The sequence below is a fragment of the Dama dama genome, chromosome 23 (assembly GCF_033118175.1).
Source record: "Dama dama isolate Ldn47 chromosome 23, ASM3311817v1, whole genome shotgun sequence".
NCBI lineage: Eukaryota > Metazoa > Chordata > Mammalia > Artiodactyla > Cervidae > Dama > Dama dama.
The window spans coordinates 35724984-35745014 of record NC_083703.1 but is presented as its reverse complement, the minus strand read 5'-3'; the positions used below and the strand labels follow the sequence as shown (position 1 = coordinate 35745014).

The following is a 20031-nucleotide window of genomic DNA, read 5'->3' as shown; positions in this document are numbered from 1 at the left end:
CTTTGGAGAGATAGGGAGTGGAAAGTGGGTCATTGTGAAATCAAACCGACAATTACAATGTCCCATAACTCCGACTGGGCTGGGAATTATTGGTTCAAGTCACACTTTCCACTGGGTCGCTATCTCTGAGTGTTGTTCTTCAAAGAGAATTACACAGCCCCTTGTTAAATATCCATATGTCACATTTATTTCCATCTCCTCCAATGTATGTCTTGTCCACCCCAGGCAGCTGGCCCTAGTCCCTGCCCCCCACTCCTGCAAGTATCATGTCTGTGGCTTTGCTGATACTGTTTTCTTGCCAGGCATGCCCTGCTTCTCCAGTCTAGGGATGTCAGATACAGCCCGAGCCTTCCTTCCTCATGGTCATTATTCTCTGCTTGTTCATGTCTGCAGATTTTCTCTCCTAACTCATCACTGAGCATGACTCAGGGTGACCAGGGGCTCCACTTCGTTTCCAGGCCTCTGTCCCCAGCAGAGCATCATGCAGAAGAAAGAGACCTAGACCAGTGGGCCCCAAACATGACCAATTTCCAGAATTACCCAGAAAATTTTTGTTAGAGATTTCCTGAATCAAAATCTACAGAGATAAGTCCCAAGAATCTGCTGCAGGAGGTGAATCCGTTGATGGATCAAGTTTGAGAATTACCAAGATGTGAGAGGGAATTATGTCAAGTTCTTGGTACTTAGAGTGTAGAGCTGCTAAGATTTGTGGTTGGTCCCACAAAACTAAAACAGCCTCCTAGGAGGTGCTCTGTGAGTCTTGCACTGGGGTCCAGGGAACATCAGCTGCTGTGACACTATACACGTTGACATATTGGCTTTCCATGCCCCGGAGATATATATGTAATTAATTTTTTTAATATCCTGTGTCACATTCACCTTCAAACTAAGTACCACAACTCTTACCAGTTCATCAATTTTGCATGGAAATAAATAAGGCTTTGCTGGGCAACTATTATTTTCCATCCATCCTACTTTGCAAGATGGCTCTTCCTGGGCCAACATACAGGATCAATTCTATTCAGCTTAAGGCTCATGAGTGATTTTGTTCATGATGTGCTTATTCATTCTCAGGAGGGACATGCCCAGCCACTATGATTGCCACTTCCATCATACTTTTCTAGACCGTGCCCACTTAACTGTGATGTTGGGCTGGGCATCCATTCACCCCTTCAGGCAGAGTTGAGACTGCAGGTGCTGACCTTTAGGCACACAGCCAGCTTTGCTCAGATGTTTGCCTGCATCCTTGCTAATCTGCTGCTTGGACTGTCCATAAGCCTCTAGTCTTAGCCTTGGGTATGCTTTAATATGTTCACATGAGAAATTTTTCTGAGTGTGGAGGCACTCACTTTCACTTCCCATGTAATATCCACTTATTTTATTTTGAATTATCAGGATGACATAATATCAATATTAATACACCATTTATTGAGAACCTAATATCTGTAGGGCAATGTATGGGGTAGATATAGAGGCTTCAAAGATTAAGGAGATGAGGTCCTTGCTTTAGACAGGACCATATTCTGATGGGAGATACAGAATGCTGTTCATAAAAAAGCAATTTACAAAGCCAGACAGCAGATACCAAATACCAAATGAATGGCCCAGACAGTAATCACCCTCAGGCTTTGGAGGAAGGTTTGACCATGAAAAAATGGAAAATTGGAGAACTGACTCTAACACAGGGCCTGGCAGATAGCAAGTACTCAATAAAACCTGCCAAATAAATAAACAAATTACTGGGTGATGGTAAGTTATGAGCTGTGCCCTGGCGTATAGGTAGAGCATACTCAAGAGAATAAATACACACACACACAGTTTTTTCATCAGTGAAGTTATGAACCTATTTTATCAGGAAGTAACATGAATGAGAAACTTAGGAGAGCATACCTTCTTGTTAAGGTTAACTTTGTATTATTGGTGGCTATCACATATTGGGGCTTCCCTGGTGGCTCAGAGGTTAAAGCGTCTGCCTCCAATTCGGGAGACCCGGGTTCGATCCCTGGCTCGGGAAGATCCCCTGGAGAAGGAAACGGCAGCCCACTCTAGTATTCTTGCCTGGAGAATCCCATGGACAGAGAAGCCTGGTAGGCTACAATCCATTGGGTTGCAAAGAGTTGGACACGACTGAGCAACTTCACATCACTTCACTTCACTTCATCCTATATTGAGGCTATCATGTATTGAGGGCTTCCCTCATAGCTCAGTTGGTAAAGGATCCGCCTGCAATGCAGGAGACCCTGGTTTGGTTTCTGGGTCGGGAAGACCCTCTGGAGAAGGGATAGGCTACCCACTCTAGTATTCTTGGGCTTCCTTTGTAGTTCAGCTGGTAAAGAATCTGCCTGCAATGCGGGAGACCTGGGTTGGATCCCAGGGTTGGAAAGATCCCCTGGAGAAGGGAAAGGCTACCCACTGTGTGGTATTCAGGCCTGGAGGATTCCATGGACTGTATAGTCCATGGGGCTGCAAAGAGTAGGACATGACTGAGCGACTTTCACTTTCATCATGTATTGAGCAGTAACTAAGTGAATGGTACATACTAAATATTGTTTATTTCCAGTAAATTGATTCAGTGTTTGCTATGTAAATTCACTGCTTTACAATATAACAAGGAAACAAGAGAGATGCCTATTCAGTCAACTGAGCTATATACAGTAACTGCCTGGTTTGCTTTGGAATCAACTACTTTAATTCTGGGTTTCCCAAGGGGCTAAATGGTTAAAAAAAAAAAAAATCCACCTGCTAATGCAGGAGACACAGGAGACATGGGTTCAATCCCTGGGTTGGGAAGATCCCCTGGAGGAGGAAATGACAACCCATTCCAGTATTCTTGCCTGGAAAAGTCCATGGACGGAGAACCTGGCAGGACACAGTCCATGGGGTCACAAACTGTCAGACACAACTGAGTGACTGAGCGCACACACACAATTTAAATTCTGTCCCTCCTTGCAGATTTGATACCAAACAAAATATAAGACCCAAAATAGGAAGCAAAAAATAAAGAAGGTGAGGAATTGGGCAGAAAAAAGACTAAAAGAAGCTGGACTAAAAGGATTGAGACTTTTTACAGTATGAGCTGTAAAAAAAAACTCCCTAGTTCCCTAGAACTAGAAATGAAATAAGTTTGTAGTTGAAGGAAGAAGAAAGCTTTCTCCTTGCTCCTAATTACTAAAGGAAACTTTTTCCTGGGGCTATTTCTCAACTCAAGTCCTAAGTTAATTGCTGCTACTCCTAGTTTTACTACTAGGGGGACTGTTATCACCAGCTAGCCAACTTTTCTGTGCCCCAGCACTGCGCTAAATCCCATACACATGTTTTAAAAATTTTAATCCTCCAACTGTCCTGTGAGTAGGTCCTGTAATTCACCTCTTCTTGCAGACTGCTCTTCCTGAAAGCAGCAAGTCCACTCCAGCCTGGGAATCGACACACAGACGGGAGATGCAGCCAACGGGAAGCCTGCCCAAGGAGAGATAAGAAGACCCTACTTCAGAGCAGCTTTGATGTCGAGGGAGGGGCAGGCCCACAGGGCTGTGCATGGCCAGAGCAACTCCAGGGGAGTCGGGACGAGGTGTCTCGACTGAACAAGGAAGAACCATCCCTGGTAAATGAGGACTCTGGTTTGTTTATTTGTTTTTATAATATATCAACTTTATTTGGGATGAATAGATTAAGTCATATGATATTTGGGATTAACTTCAAAGTCATCAGGTAGAAGATGAAGTGAGGTGGTGGGGAGGAATGGGGGGAGGGGACAGTTAGGGAGTTTGGGATAGACAGGTACGCACTGCTATATTTAAAATGGGTAACCAACAAGGACCTACTGCATAGCACAGGGAGATCTGCTCCATGTTCCGTGGCAGCTTGGATGGGAGGGGAGTTTGGGGGGAGAGTGGATACATATATATGCATGGCTGAGTCCCTTTGCTGTCCACCTGAAACTATGACAATGTTGTTAATCGGGTATACTCTAATACAAAATAAAAAGCTTAATTAAAAAGAATAAAAGACATAAGGGGTCACTTCCCTCCTCCTTCAAAAAAAACCTGAACATGAGTTAAAGTTTGTTGAAAGGACCCTGGTTTTGATTGGCTGCCATGTTAATTGCTTAGATGGCAGCATGCTGGACTTGGAATCAAAGGAGACATTCCCACCATGTGCATCTAAGCTGGTCCCTCCCCACCTCTTTGCTCCATCTTTTAACTGGCAGGAAGGGCGCTTCCCCCATGCCCCCTGCAGATCCCACCAGAATGCATATAAACACGAAAGCTGTGGGCTATTATTCACTCCCAGTGTCAAAGGCTATGTGTGCTTGTTAATACATGAGTCCTAAAATTCAGTATTCCTGGTTCCTCAGTATTGAGTAGTTTATTCTTTTAAATACTTTTTACTACTTCTGTGCCTCCTTCAATGTGTCCCAAGCCCTGCTGGTGGCTGCCTCTCAGACCTGCCTATCTCCTTCTTGTCGTCCCTTAGTATTGCATGATCTTAGGTAGAAGGGGGAAGAATATTTACTGTTGTACAAACATCCTTATTTATTTTATTTATTCCATTAAAAATTGAAGTATAGTTGATTTACAATGATTCAGGTGTTTAGCAAAGTGCTTCAGTAATATATATATTATATATACATTCTTTATATATATATTATTACACATATATTTATAAATATATTCTTTTTCAGATTATTTTCCATTATAGGTTATTACAAGATATGGAATACAGTTCCCTGTGCTATACAGTCAGACCTGGCTATCAAACATCCTTATTTTTTAAGAATGGCAACTTTATAAAATTAATCCACCTCTCAAGGATTAATTTTATAAAATAAAATAGCATATTTATATTTAATAAATAACATATTTATTAAATAAAATAGCATATAAAGTAGCATATTGATTCCCATACCACTTTTAGTTTGTCTCTATAAATTTATGATTTTCACATGGCTGTGATCACAGGGTAGATACATTATCTAGTTCCCCTCTGTATTTAACATGGCTCTAAGCATATCGAGTTGCTATCTCACCTTCATAATTGGCTTGGCTACTGACTGAAAACAATTTTAGGATAAAATGTCTCATGATGAAATGTAATTTTACTACTGTTGGACATTTAGATTGATTTTACTAAATAACGCCAGAATGAATACCTTGGATTTATAGCCTTTTCCCATTGTGAATTAGAAAAAGTCTTTTATACAGTTGTTGTTTTTTTTTTTTTCTAAAAGCCAGACGCAATTTTCTAAATCCCCTCTGTATGTGTCAGCCTTCACTGACGCATCTCTGCTTCATCTTGTTTTATCCTCCTGGGATGTTCTGGTCCGTGAAGGCAAGGATGTAGCTGTTGTTTCTGATCATGATTTCTTCCCATCAACAAGTCTCTTTGAAGGCTGTTTCTTACTCTCTGAGAGGCCAGAAGATTACGTATATCAAGCAAATGACTGATAACATTTGCCTCATGGTTGTCCACTTTGGAGAAGTGACCTTGTCCAAAGCAATAGGAAGAATTTTTCTACCCAACAGGGTGAAGATGCTGCCCAGAGAGTCCCACCCAGCCATGGGGGCTGGTGGCTCTTTAACCTGAAGTGGAAGTGATGTGGGGAGCTATATCAGTCAGGGTCTGACCAGCAACACGAAATTCACTCCAAGCATTAAAAGAGAGGACGTGTAATTCAGTGAGGTGGTGACACAGACGATGGAAAGGTTGAGGAGCAATCAGAGATGGCAGGAGGTCACTGCTACCTGGAGATGGCACCCAGAGCCAGAGTCACCTGTTAGGAGCTGGACCCGGGAGGCTGGTCCCTGCAGAGCTAAAGTCAGAGAGGGGGGAGACGCAGCCCTGCTGGAGATGCCACCCAAGGCAGAGCAATGGGGAGAAGCACCCCAGTGCTCCCTTACTCCTGCTGGCCCGCCCCCCACCGGTGCCTCTCCTGTGTTGAACCAGGTGTCACAAGATCCTGCAGCACACAACTTGCAGGGGTGAACCGCTCCCCAAACACACACACTGCCTGTGATATGAAGTGAAGCAGGAAAAAGATGAGGAAGGAGCCCGGAGCAGACGAGTCAAGAATCAGTACAAAGTCACATTCCAAAGACTCGTTCCAAACAGCACTGGGGCAAAAGAAAAAAATCCTCCAGAGAAGCAGCCAAGGAAACAAGCAGAAGGAATTAAGTGCCTTAGTCTTAAGCACCAGCATCAGCCACACACATGTGTGTTTTTCATTGCAACTGGTACCTCCTGCTACTTTGAGCCAAAAGATGATTTACTGAAAACTATCGGTAGGTTATCGATCTCTGGGAGACCAGGGTCAGGTGTAGAAGCTGCATGGCTAGGAGCACAAGACAAGTTATGGGGGGGAGGGGTGCTGGCTATCCCTGCAGAGGTGGAACTGGGACCCTGGACTTACTCAGCAGAAAATCTGTACCAGACACATGATTGGCTCTCCCCAGGACTGCCTCTGAGAGCTGATGTCCCCCCTGCCAAGGGGCACTGACCTCCTGTAGAGTGGATTCAACTCCTTTCCTGGTTTTTACTGACTTGAAGGCACATTAGGCCTGACACATATGCCTGCACCTTGGCTCCAAAGAAGGCTGGGGGAGAGAGTTTGGCTTCTACTTTGGGGAAGGGCAACTACTACACACTGAATTGTGTCCCCTCACCCCAGTAATCATGCACAGATGTTAGAGCTGGTGATAAAGAAGGCTGAGCACCAAGGAATTGATGCTTTTGAACTGTGATGCTGGAGAAGACTCTTGGAGATCCTTGGACAGCGAGGAGATCAAACCAGTCCATCCTAAAGGAAATCAGTCCTGAATATTCGTTGGAAGGACTGATGCTGAAGCTGAAGCTCCAATACTCTGGCCACCTGATACGACAAGGCGACTCACTGGAAAAGACCCTGATGCTGGGGAAGATTGAAAGCAGGAGAAGGGGATGACAGGAGATGAGATGGTTGGATGATATCACTGACTCAATGGACATGAGTTTGAACAGACTCCCAAAGATAACGAAGGACAGGGAAGCCTGGCATGCTGCAGTCCATGGGGTCACAAAGAGTCGGACAGGACTTAGCGACTGAACAACAACACCCCAAATTCATATGTTGAAGCCCTAATGCCCAAAGTGACTATATTTGAACAAGAACTTTTGGGGAGTAGTTATGGTTAAATGAGGTCAGAAGGGTGGGGTCCCAATCTGATAGGATTGGTGACCTCATAGAGGGAGGAAGAGAGAGAGCCATCTGTCCTCGTGCAAGCATCAAGGAGAAGCCAAGAGAAGACCCAGCCACAAGGCGGCCAGGCAGCCTGCAAGCCAGGGAGAGCACTGTCACTGGAGCCTGGCCATGCTGGCACCCTGATCTTGGACCTGCAGCCTCAAAAGCCATGAGAAAATCTACCTCTGTCTGTGGGGTTTTGTTACAGCAGCCAGAGCACTGAGATAAAGACTCAATGTGGGAGTTCACCACCATCAAAGGAATTCTGTTCCCAAGATGTGGGGTGGCCACACATGTGACAAACGTCCTGTACACCCAGATTACCACCTTCTGTTTGCTACAAAATGTGACCAGGTCTTGTCACACTGGTGCCCATTAAAAAGGATACAAATGAGGACAGAGGTGGCCCTGCCGGTACCCTTGGTGCAGCATCAATGCCACTTGCCATGTGAGAGGGGCTGGTTCCGGTGAGCTCCGGACCTGACTGGCCGGGTCTGCATCCCTTGGCCACGTGACAGGTAGGGCCACACCACAGAAGCTAAGCTAGCACCTTAGGAACTCAGAAACATTCTGTCTCCTTCCCAACCAATGCCAGACCCTTCCAAGCCTTCTGACCAGCCCTAGTTGCCACAAAACCTGTCTTTTTCTAATGTCTGCTGGTATATAGTCCTACAAGGAGGGTCTTCTCCCACAAATTCAAAATGAGATGATCAACTAATAGAGAATGTGTAAAAGTCAACCCCACCGAGGGGCAAGGATGGGAAGAATTGGGCCAGGGTCAACCTTGAGGAAGACTATTTTAAGAAAGTTGAGTCTTCAGAGAATGTCAGACACCCTTTCATTCACTTCTGTTAAGATTCTGTTCCAGTGGATTAAGACAGATTGAGTTCTTTCTGTAATAAGAACCCCCATTAACAGTGTGTCCCCCTTGTGCACCTCTTACTGTATTAGGTTCTGGAGATAAAGCATTGAATAAAATATTGTTCTTGCTCTCAGGAAACCTACAGTCCAGAGATCACTGTGATATAATATATTATGGATATAATATACATGTCATATGCAGGGTATTAGTCTTTATTCTGTAGGTCACCAGGAGCCATTGAATACAAATGAGCATGTGAAAGTCATTTATAGCTTTTATTGCATTCAGAAAGAAATCATCGGGATACAATGACAAGAACTACAAGCAAAGAATGAACAGAATAGACAAGAGACTTCCCTGGTGGCCCAGAGGTAAAGGCACCACACTCCCAATGCAGGGAGCCTGGGGTTCGATTCCTGGTCAGGGAACTAGATCCCACATGCCACATTGGAAGGCCAGGTTATTTCTTACAGATCCTCCTGGCGCCATCCTGCTGTCCACCGGTGGCTCCCAGCTGACTGGCCGTGTCCTGGCCCCTGGCTGCTGGGCCATTTTTCATCTCCAAGGTAACTATGCACAGGATAATTTATATTTTGGTGCCGACACACCCCAAGCTCCTTTGAGATGAAAGACTCAATATAAAAGTGAGTTATGACCCTGCTGAAGGGGAGCACTGCTGAGTTTTTCCCAAAGTGGAGTTTAACCCTCTTTGGCTTCTGCAAAGGGCCAGCTGCAAAGGACCTTTGGCCATTTCAGCGGCTCTGTTTTTAGCTATCGATTCTGTTGTGTGATAAATTGTCGCCCTCCTCCAAGTCCAAAGACTGTGTTTGTCCAGAGGTTGGCTTATATTTGCCAAAATGCCGAGGAGGAGGGGGAGTTCCAGCTGAGATCCAAGCTAAGGCTGGAACTTTGATTTTTAAGTTGTTAGTGAAGTGAGGGACAGACACACATACACACTTTCATGTTTCCTAATAACATAGTCCAGGAGAGTTCCTTCCTGACCTTCTGTCCTCCTGTGGGTTCTTAGGACACTGGTTGTGTTTTTTCAGGAAAGACTGGACTTGACCAGGGTTCTTGGTCGCTCCGTCCTTTAACCCCTAGGAGGCTCTCTACTGTGTGGAGCAGGCTGTCTGCAGGTGTGACTTGCTCTTGTCCGAAGCCCAGGGCTCCCCAGGTTGGCTCTGAGCTGGGCTTCCCTTCGGACAGTATCAGACCAACATGTCTTTTTTTAGAAAAGACTGGAAGTGTCTTATCTTACTCCTCCGGAATGTTCCACAGTTATTTCACCTCTAGTTTAGGAAAAGTTGGTTTGAGGATTCTTCCATCAGCTCCGCGAGCTCGTCTCACTTGGGGTGGTGGTGCTTCTGCATGCCAGCTTCATTTCCATCTCTCCTCCTCCTGACTAGAAACCTTGTGGTTAAAATAACACACAGCCTCTATTCAGAGCTCAACTCAGAGCTGCTCTCAGAGGCAGATTTCGGATTTAAACACCACTCTGGGAAGATGTATTGGCTTGCTTTTTAAACGTTCAGTTTTAGACTTTTGTGAAGAAGTTGGGGATCTCAGGTAAATATTTCCTTTCCTTTTTCACTGTTTTGCTGAGAAGATGATCGGGAAAATTGTGCCAGTGGGCAATGGGAGAAGCCAGCTGCTTCCTAGCTTTTGACTGTTGAACGGGGCTTGTGTCTGTTTCTCTGAAAGAGGAACAAAAAAGTGCTGAAACGTGGATCTCAGGGAGAGAAATGGCAGGGGGACTCTCTCTATGCAGAAAGGGCTGGGGGTTTGAGGAATGCTTGTGCCTTGGTGGAGCCGCCCAAACACCTTTGGGTGCTTGGGAGTCAGAAAGGTAGGAAACAAGGGTCTGTTGGTCTTCTCTCTTCTCTGGTGCAGCTGCTTGGAGGCTGGTCACGTGACCAGCTCACACGGAGCGGGTCCCAGCCCTCTCTCATCTTCTCTTCTCATCGAATGAAACCAAAGTGGTTCTCTTTCCCGGCTGCTTCCTGCTCAAGCAGGTGGGTACCATTACATCTATCTACCATCTACCTATCTATCAATCTATCACCCACCTACCATCTATCATCCACCTATCTGTTATCTATCTGTCTATATCCTACTTCTAAATTGCTGTGAAACATTAGTCTACTGTCTCGTGTTTTCATATTAAATTTAAATGCATGACTTTCTCTGGTGATAGGACCTTAAAGATTTGCCTTCCATCTCTTTGTAGAACATATTAACTATTCCTTTGAATGCCAATAACTATGGTCTCTGAAACAAGAGTTCATCTGCAGAAGCTGCTTTGGGGAAGAACTTGCCACCACTCCTCCAGATCTTTCCTTGTTCAGTTTTTTTTTTTTTTTTTATTCCTGTGAATATTGGTGCCTGTGAACTTTTTCAGCTCAGGGTGGCGGGACTAGGTGTTCATTGGCCAGTTCTCCATCTCTCTTTCTCTCTCCCTCCTCTCTCCCTCTATCTCTGTTTTTTTTTTTTTTTTTCCTCTCTCTCTGTCCCCCTTTGCCCCAGTGATCATTGCTTCCTTTGAAGTTTTAGTTTGAGGAAAATTCCATTCCTATTTGATGACAGAACCAAATCAGTCAAGAATCGATCCATCACCAGTCTACCAAACATTCACCCAAATGCATTTTCTATGTTCTATATGAGAAGAGTCACCAGCGTAGAGGGAGGTTGTGCTGGGCTGGGCTAAGTCACTTCAGTCGTGTCCGACTCTTTGCGACCCCATGGACTGTAGCCCACCAGGCTACTCGGTCCATGGGATTCTCCGGGCAAGACTACTAGAGTGGGTTGACATACCCTCTTCCAGGGGATCTTCCCTACTCAGGGATTGAACCCGCATCTCTTACATCTCCTGCATTGGCAGTCGAGTTCTTTACCACTAGCACCACCTGGGAACCCCGGGGTGGGGAAGTTATCCCAATACATATAAATACCATCATTGGTGTTTATCATGCATTTTGACGCTCACCTATATCCATTAAATAATTACCAAATATAGTACAAAATGAAGTGCTCAATTTCAAGCTTTAAGTACAGTTGAGGCTGAAATCAGAAAATACAACTCCTGTTTCCTTGAGCTCACCATGCATCAGTGACTAAGTGAAGCACTTTGCAAGCATCTCCTCTCCCTCTGTCAACAGCACTCATGTTATATATTGGAGCAGAGGTGGGTGCTAGGTGCCTGTGTACCATGGCTGGTGTGCAAGTCAGAGTTCCAACCTGGTCTGGGGTGAGTGCTCAGGACCCAACTGGCATCAGGATGTACATCCCTCAGAGGCGGTCCCTGGACTGGGCTAGGAAGGGTTATCCAGAGTCCAAATGAGGAAAAGGATGGATTGCTGGGTGGGGGTGGGTAGGAGGGGCCTGGTGGGGGGCAGAGCAGTGATTTGTGCCCTGATGAGAGGCAGGCAAGGAAGTGCTTGTCCAGGGGCAAGAGGGGTGGTGCAGAGGAAGCCGTCTGTGGCTTCCGGACTGAGGCGTGAGATGAGGAGTCAGGGGATGGTGGCTACTGCTCAGAGTCACTGTGGGCTTCAGTGTATCAGTGGGATCCTACAAAATGTGGCCTTTTGTTTTTGGCTTCTTAACTGAACATGATGTTTTCAAGGGTCTTCCACGGTGTGGCCTGATTGGCACATCCCTCCTCTTCATGGCTGAATGATATTCCATGGAAGGTATAGAAACCATCCGTCTATCCGTTCATCACTTGAGGTCATTAGAGTCATCGCCACCTTAGGACTATTGTGAGCAGTGATGCTATGAACAGTCATGTACAAGTTTTTGTTTGAACACATGTTTTCAATTCTCTCAGTGACTCTGTAGGAGTGAAATCCCTGGGTCGTATGGTGACTTGACATTTAACTTTTGGAGGAACTGCCAGACTCTTTCCCGCAGCAGCTGCCCCATTTTATACTCCCATCAGCAATGGATGAGGGTTTCTATTTCATCACCTCCTTGCCAACATTTGTTCTTCTCAATTTTTTTTTAATTATAGCCATGCTAGTAGGTGTTAGGTGGTTGGTCATTATGGTTTGATTTCCATCTCTCATAACATTGAGTATTTTTTCATATTTATTGGTCATTGGTCCCATTCATGTTTTATTGCCTTAATTTGACTCTACCTTTTATTTCTACATAAGTCCTATGATTTATTCCTTCCTATCACTTTCTCTCTTTGTCTATTTACTATCCATCTCCTCTTGTTTCTAAGGAAGCTCCATGAGGACAGGAACTCTGTCTTGTCCATTACTGTATCTCTGTATTGTGGGGACTCAATATATATCTGCAGAATAGTTGAAGACTAGATTATAGTTATGCCCCCAGCCCTGTGCCTAGAGCCCTGCCCCTTTCCTATAGGTGGATCAAGAGTGGGGCTGAGTCGTGCAGGGGTTGGGGGGCGGAGCCACAGGTGGTCTGCACACCAGTCAGTCCCTGACCTCACTCCCCACCCTCTCTCTCCCTCCCTGCCACTGATGTTGCCAAGGCCAAAGCACTGGCCTTAGCAGTGGAGTGCCCTCTGCAGTCCACTCACCCCTTGGTTGGTGGGGTGAGAGGATGGAGCAGCAAAGTACTTGGAGAGATCATCAAGGTTTGAGGGGATGAGAGCCTGAGCCAAGGCAGAGGCGAGGAGGGCAGAGTGGGAGGAAGAGATGTGAGGCAGATATTTAAGGAAAAATCAACAAGACTCCCTGACTGGTGGGGGTGTCAATCAAGGTGACTTCAGATTTTGAACTTGGAAGGTTGGGGATGCGGTGGCACTGTGAACTATAAAAGGAAGTTGGGAGAAAGAGTCTATTTGGGAGCAGGAGAATAGGGAGGCTTCTTTTGTATTGACTTTGAGACAAGGACTAGAGATCTGAGTGCAGAAAGCTGGGGTGTGGTGGCAGGGACAGCCCTGGAGAGTAAACGGGAGCCCAACATGAGAGGTGAGGACAGAGAGCCTGGGTGGGAAGGTCAAAGTGGAGCATCAAGGAAATCAGTGGAATCCAGAGAGAGACTTCCCTGGTGGTCCAGTGCTTAAGACTCCACACTCCTAATGCAGGGGTTTCAGGTTCAATCCCTGGTCTGGGAAATAAGACCCCGCATGCCGCATAGTGCAACCTTAAAAAAATATATATATATTCAGAGAATGGGCAGTTTCTGTGTGTATGAGAGACAGAAGGAGGGTGGGGGGATGCCAAACAGAGAAATATTTCTCTGCTGAGGGGTTGGGTAGAATCAAAGTGGGTGAAGCCAAGAGAGGAAGGGAAAGAGGATGTGGGGAGAAACCCAGAAGCAGAGAGGTGTTGGAACAGAAGGGAGGACGGGAGGTAAAGTAGGACACAGACAAGAGAGAAGCTGGAAGGAAAGAAGAGAGACAGAAGATGGAGCGAGGGCGTTAGGAAGAGAGGGGCTGGTACTGGAGAAAACTGTCCACCTGCTCAGAGGAAGAGAAGACAGGAAGGCAGAGGGAGGGCAGGAGGGAGGGGTGTGCAGGCTGCTGAGTGAGGTTAAGGAGGCGCTTGGTACCCAGACTAGAAAATTCTGAAGTGAGGTAGAGCATTTAGTGGTTGAAATCTCCCAGTCAGGACGCTGGATGCCTATGCTTCTCCAGCTCTGAGCCTGAATAAAGAGAACAATTCTGCGCCACACACACTGTCCTGACTCCCCAACAGTCCCTCCCCCTCCCAATATGGCCATTCTTATCACAAGATAGGGCTCTTGACATATTTCTGGGACAGAAGCTACTGACTACAGTGTCCTAGGCTGGAGGAGGGCATACCAGGATAGGCTGCGTATCTCATTAAATGGCATGGCCAAGAATAAAAACAAAAAAAGCTTTCAAGAAATTGTCCCTTCAGTGATTAAAAAGCAGATAAGAGTTTCATCTTCATTCTGAAACAATGGGAATTCAGAATTGACTTATGTTGACTAAAAAATCTATATTCACAACCTGAAAGTAGAGAGTTATTTTATTTAATGGGAATGTTTAGGATTCTGAGCCCAGGAGTCAGCATCTCAGTAACTGAGAAAACTGCTCCAAGGAGGCAGGAGGGGATGTCAGACTACACACAAGCTTGCACAAAGGGAGCAGGCCCTCTGAACATCAAAGATCAAGTATCAAGTTAAGGAATTTAGCCTTCTATGTATGGGAAGATGCAAGCCTCTTGGCTCACTGAATTCATTCCTTTCATATGCACTTCAGCTACCTGGGGCCAGTCCTGCTTCCTTGTTCATCTTGCTTCTTGCATTCGCCCAGCTCCACAGCAATCACCATGAGGGGTGGTGGCATCTGCTGGATCCCAGTTTTGGGAACCCTCTTGCACATTTGGAGGCCAGTGACATTTCTTGTTGATTAATATGCAGGAGATATTTTCATTTCACACTTCCTTAGACGAAGTGTTTTCTGATTTCATAAGATCACTGATTAATTTGTATGTGTATTCATCTAACAAATCTTTGTGGAAACTCATTAGAATAAGCCCGTAGACAGTGGGAGGGGGAGGGGGATGGGCCACATGACCTGCCCTCATTCTCCAGTCAGGACTAACACATGGAGGAAGAGCGCTACAGGTCGTCATGTTCATGCAGATTAACCTTGTAGGTGGCTGCAGGTTTCACAGTGACAAAAGTCCTTCCTAGTGTGCATTTCCTGTCATAGAACATCTCTTTAAGATGACAGAGGATGTTCAAAGCATCATCTATATTAATGGTTCTATTGTTCTGGACCTGTGGCCTCTCTGAGTTGTAAAACATCTCTTTAAAATGAAAAAGGATCCTTAAAGCATCATCTGTAAATCATGATTCTATTGTTCTGGAATTGGGGTAAAACACAAGTTGGGGTCTTAGTACCATAGGATGTTTTGTTCTAAAGGGAGGGGCGTGGTGTGTTTCTTCCTAGAAGTCACCACTAGGAAATCAACTAAGTTAGGAAGGTTGAAAGTCGTTCAGTCATGTCTGACTCTTTGCGACCCCACGGACTATACAGTCCACAGAATCCTCTAGGCCAGAATACTGGAGTGGATAGTCTTTCCCTTCTCCAGTGGATCTTCCCAGCCCAGGGATTGAACCCAGGTCTCTTGTATTGCAGGTGGATTCTTTACCAGCTGAAGTTAGCATAAAATTAATGCCAATTCAGGATACAGGAATGATGTAAAATCACCATTCTGATTTTTGCACATAAATTGTAAAATCAGCCTTTGATCTTTTATGTTTAACAAAAGCAGTGATATCAGTTAATCTCAAGGCTAATTTATAACAACAGGTAACACAAATAAAATGACTATCCTACAGGAGTTAGGCTTTGAAAATACTACATGGGATTATTTTAGAATAAATTATTCTAAAATTATTATTCTAAATAATTACATTATTTATTATTTATTTAAATAATAATTATTTAATAATAAATAAAATATTTAATTATTTAATTATTATATATATAATAATAATTATATTCTAAATAATTATTTTAGAATAGCCTTGCTTTCCCGGTTCTTAATTTTCCTAAATTGACATGAAAATTATGCTAAGGAGTTCAGCACAGACAAATTGAAGGTGAGGAACTGGGCCAGCAAATTGGCAGAAGAGTCCCTTAGGGGTCAAACGTCCCCTGCAGTACAGGCTGGTGACAAGCCCAGTCAAGTTCAACTTTTGTCCCCGAATCATCCTTTTCAATACCAGTCAGAGTAGGGGTGTCTAATGATTATTTTCACCTTTCCCCTCTGTACCCCACCTTCACAAAATCATTGTCAGTTGGGATGACCTTGCAGGGCAATATAATATTGCAGTTGAGAAACTGGATTTAGGGATAGGATTGAACTGGTTCGGTCTCCAATCTGCCATTTTCTAGCATGTAGCTTCTTGAAGCTTCCGTTTCCCCCAAGCTAAAATCAAAATAACAAAGGATTGTTGTGACAATTAAGTGAGTTAATGTATGCAAAACTCTCTGCTCATTCAATCAACGTGAACTATTATTATCAAGGGGGCAGGTGAATCACAGAACCGAGCTTCCACTTTCCAGCTGAACAAACACCAACCTGCCTCTCTTCTGTCTTCTGGAAGTTGAATCCTCAGGCACAGTCGTGATGAAGTTACTCCTCTGCTCAAAACCTTGAGTGAATCAAATTCAAACTCTCTTCACATGGCTTGGGAAGTCCCTCATGAAGGTGCTTTACTCTGCCTCCCACCTACACCCCAGGACCAGCCTCTGTGAACCCACTTCTGAGTCCTCATTCCTCATGTGGGTTAGTTCCCAGCAAGACATTCAAGCTAGAGCTCATCTCCTTTGGTGCATGTCCATGGTACTCGTTTCATGCCTTTATATAGCACTTAGCACTGAATGAAGTCTCCCATGTTACAGAGAGCAAACTCCTTGAACATGGAAACAAGCCCTTGTTCACTTTTCTGTCTCCTATAGTGCTTTGCAAGCAATTATTCACATAATCAAACAGGAAAGGTTGGTTGAATTGAATTGAAAAGTTGACTCAGAATGTTTATTGTCAGAAGGTCATTACAAGCTTACGGTTAACAAAGGAGAAAGATGGGATAAATTAGATAAATTAGAAGATTGGGATTAACATATATACACTTCTATAATAAAATAGTCAATAAGGACCTAGTATATAGCTTAGGAAACTATACTCAGTAACTTGTAATAATATAATAGAAAATAATCTAAAAGAATATATATATTCTATTATATACACATGGAATATATATTATGTGTATATATAATGGAATATATATAATGGAAAAGAATCTAAAAGAATATATATATTCTATTATATATACACATGGAATATATATATTCTGTGTATATATAATGGAATATATATAATGGAAAGGAATCTAAAAGAATATATATATTCTATTACATATACACATGGACTTCCCTTGTAGCTCAGTCAGTAAAGAATCTGCCTGCAGTGCAGCAGACCCAGGTTCGATCCCTGGTTTGGGAAGATCCCCTGGAGAAGGAAATAGCAACCCACTCCAGTATCCCAGCCTGGAAAATCTCATGGACAGAGGAGCCTGGTGGGCTTCAGGCAATTGTGTCGCAAAGAGTCGGGCATGACTGAGCAAACTAACACTTACTTACTTACTCATATATACACATATATGTGCATAGATATATGTATCACATATATGTGTGTATATATATATCACAGCAAAGTGATTCAGTTATATATATATATATATATATATATATATATACACACCTGAAACTAACACAGCATTGTAAATCAACTATACCCCAATACTAAAAAAATTAAAAAAGAAGGTCATTACAAAATAAAAATTAAATTATAAAAGAAGGTGGAGAAAGGGCTTGTTTAGGATCTGAAGAATGAATATGTATGTATATATGTGTGTGCTTATATATGTGTTTTTCTATATATTTCTTCACCTGTGAAATAGACAAGTGTCATATGAAGATCCTTCCAATGCTAAGTATGTGAATCTGAACTATTGGTCTTGCTGTCTTTATAATGGGCTTCCCTAGTGGCTCAGTGGTAAAGAATTCACCTGCAATGCAGGAGACACAGGTTCGATCCCTGAGTCAGGAAGCTCCCCTGGAGAAGGAAATGGCAACCCACTCCAGTATTCTTGCCTAGGAAATCCCATGGACAGAAGAGCCTGGCAGGATACAGTCCACAGGGTCTCAAAGACTCAGACACAACTTAGCATCTAAACAACAACAACAAATCCTTACAACACACTTCTAAACTTTGTAGCAAAAGAGCAACCAGAACTCTGCCATCTAGGGCCGTAGACTGCGGGCTGGGAGGAGGTGAGTCCCCCAGAGTGACCTGAGGGGAGCGTAGCAGCTCCCCCTGTCCCCAGTGGCCTTTCCCAGGCAAAGGCTGCTGTGAGTCAGCTTGTTATTTCAGTCTTGCTCTCGAAGGCACAGTGTCACGGATTTTCTCTTCATCATGGCAACACCTGGCATGTATGCTAGTATGTCACCCACAGAAGACAGCCCATAAAAATCTCTTGAGTCACTGAGTAGATAATCTTCCCTTTCATTAAAAAAAAAATGACAAGATTTGTAATACATCTATGGCAGGACTCTGTGCTTAGAAAGCAGTCCCAATTTCCACCAAAAATAAAGAACCCTCCTCAATACATAATCATTAGCTCCCATGATTGTTACAACAGTCCTGTAGGCTAGGAGTTATAAGTTCAGATTTTTTTCATTGTAGATAGCATTTATCATATAATGTTTTTCATGGAGTCTGTCACTATCTGCAATTATACTGTATATGTCATTATGTTTTTTATACCTCTCTCTATAAAATGTAATCTCCACCAACAGAGGGATTTTTCTTTCAATTTTTTCATTACTGTTTTCCTAAGACAGTGCCTGGTACATAATAGGGGCTCAATAAATACTTGCTAAAGAGAGTTGAAATTTATATCAAGAATTTGGTACTAAATAAGTTCTACCAGAAAGGGAAAATCATGTAAGCAATGAAGAAAGCTCATTCTAAAAGAAAAAAAAAAAAAAAGAATGAAGCCTGAGGCATAATTAAAGTTTAGGGAGGAAGCATAGGATTAATGGGAGTTTTTTTTCACCCATGATTTGTTTTGGGAAAAAAAAAAAATGGAATGAGACAGAAAACGAGAAGTTGGGAATCCCCAGAAGGTTTTGGAAATAATTAACTGAGACCTTTCTTTTGTAATGTTTTATGTTTCAGAAGTAAGAAGAGTTGGAAATAAGTGTGGGTTTCATTTTCCCCACTTCTGAATGCTTTTCTTTAAAAGGGAAAGAATAGGAATAGAAAGACTGCAAATTTAGAAGAAGTCCGAGGAAAAGATAGACCAAAAAAATTGCATGGAGCATAAATTAAAAATCTCAAAAGACAATGCAGATATTCTGGCCAAGAGAAAGCTAGGAGTTCAAAGGCTATCAGGGCAGTCAAGTGAAAGAAACAGTGAAAAAAAAAAATCAAGAAAATTGCATTACTGAGGAAAGAACCACAGATGGCAGGAACCATCCAGCCTGCCAACAGGAGACCGAATGGTTTAAAGGAAACAGGAAGTTTGGGGGTGATTGTAGCCAGTGGAGCAAATAAGGGAGAAGTGGGTGGAATTTTAAGGTTGAAGATTTCACGACAAAAAGTTATGGGACACTAAAAACTTTGAAATGGCTCGTAAAGAGAAGATGAGTCATTCAGAGACTAAACAGACTTTATAAAAAGATGTGAAAGTGTTAGGAATTGGAAGACACTTGGCATCCTGAAAATTGTCTTAGAAACAAACCAGAACTCATTCATTCCCTCATTAAGCATTTTTTGAACATCAACCAGGCACTGGAGACACAAAGGTGAAGGGATCCAGCCAAACACAAACCCTGCTTTCTTCGACTTTACCAATGAAGAAAGCAGACGCTCTCACTGACGAATACACACATATTCAAGTAGGCGTCAGCCCAAGAAGTTCATGTGGAAGAGTAAATAACAAATGAATCAGGTCCACTTGAGGCAGAGAGGGATGAATGTGAGGCAGGCTTTCCATGCAGGGGCATCTAAGCTGGGATCCAAAGGGGGAGAGGAGTGGAGCTGGGTGGAAGAATTCTTCTAGAGACAGGGGACAGCACATGCAAAGTCCTTTGGAGGAAGGCTCATGCACCTTCCAGATAGAGAAGGAAAATTAGTACAGCTAGAGAATAGAGGACCAGGAGAAGTGGGGTTCACTGAGGCAGGGCCATGGGAAAGCTCGAGCAGGCAGTCTGGAGGGTCACGGCAATTATCTGGGTTTTTGTCCCGAGAGCAGTAGGACATCACAGAGCATCTCTTGCTTAAAGGAGGGATGGGATGTGACCAGGAGCTGGATTCTTCAGATAACCAACACTCACCAACCTATGTGCCCAAACATTTCTATTTTTACTTTCTTTGAAGGACAAAGACCTGGATGAGGCTGGCTCATCCTTTCTGTCCATTCTTACATCGCTGAACCCTTA

General features: G+C 43.7%; 1 protein-coding gene across 1 annotated transcript in view; it reads left to right on the top strand.

The window, feature by feature from the left end:
• Positions 1-10046: 10046 nt before the first annotated feature.
• Positions 10047-20031, top strand: part of JCAD (junctional cadherin 5 associated) — an 80209-nt gene continuing 70224 nt past the window's right edge. The window contains exon 1 of the mRNA XM_061126362.1: positions 10047-10087. The gene's annotated coding sequence lies outside the window, so the exon portion shown is untranslated. The remainder of the gene's footprint in view (positions 10088-20031) is intronic.